General features: G+C 38.8%; 1 protein-coding gene across 1 annotated transcript in view; it reads left to right on the top strand.

Annotated features, from left to right (window-relative positions):
• The window catches only part of LOC118749545, a 47,312-nt gene that overhangs the window by 11,435 nt on the left and 35,173 nt on the right, over positions 1 to 704 (top strand). The window lies entirely within an intron of this gene.

The following is a 704-nucleotide window of genomic DNA, read 5'->3' as shown; positions in this document are numbered from 1 at the left end:
CCGCGCTTAGGGATTATAACCCTTACTAAGTAGAATTCTCCTTTCTGCATTGCCGGAAAAGAAGGGCGGACGTATTTTTGCGCAGAACTTTTCTCTGCGTAGGCGGCTTTCAGCCGCGCTTAGGGATTAAAACCCTTACTAAGTAGAAGTAAATAATTCATATTAAAAAAAACGAAATTATCCATATGCACACTTTCGTTAGAAAACCGAAATAATGCATATAACAAAAACCGAAATAATGAATGCATGCACAATTTCAGTTCAAAACCGAAGTAATGCATATGGCAAAAGGCGAAATAAAGCATACATGCACAGTTTCGGATGAAAACCGAAATAATGCATATGTGAAAGACGAAGGTATGCATACATCACAGTTTCGGTTGAAAACCGAAATAATGCATATAACAAAAACCGAAATAATGCATACATGCACAGTTTCGGTTGAAACCCGAAATAATGCATATGGTAAAAACCGAAATAAAGCATACATGCACAGTTTCGGTTGAAACCGAAATAATGTCCATATGCGCAATTTCGGTGCCCCGAACTTCACTACCTACTTATTTTTGTTAGTGCCTGATTCTTTTAGTGCTGGTATGAGGTAATGCACCTGTGGATAAGGTCGCCAGGAGCTAATTACCACGCTGTTACAGTCACACTCATGCATCCTCTCGGAAATGGTACAAAAGTCATCAAATTAAAGC

This window comes from Rhagoletis pomonella, unplaced genomic scaffold (genome assembly GCF_013731165.1).
Source record: "Rhagoletis pomonella isolate Grant_MI unplaced genomic scaffold, Rhpom_1.0 Rhpom_scaffold_00019, whole genome shotgun sequence".
NCBI lineage: Eukaryota > Metazoa > Arthropoda > Insecta > Diptera > Tephritidae > Rhagoletis > Rhagoletis pomonella.
This window is presented reverse-complemented; position numbering and strand designations above follow the sequence as displayed.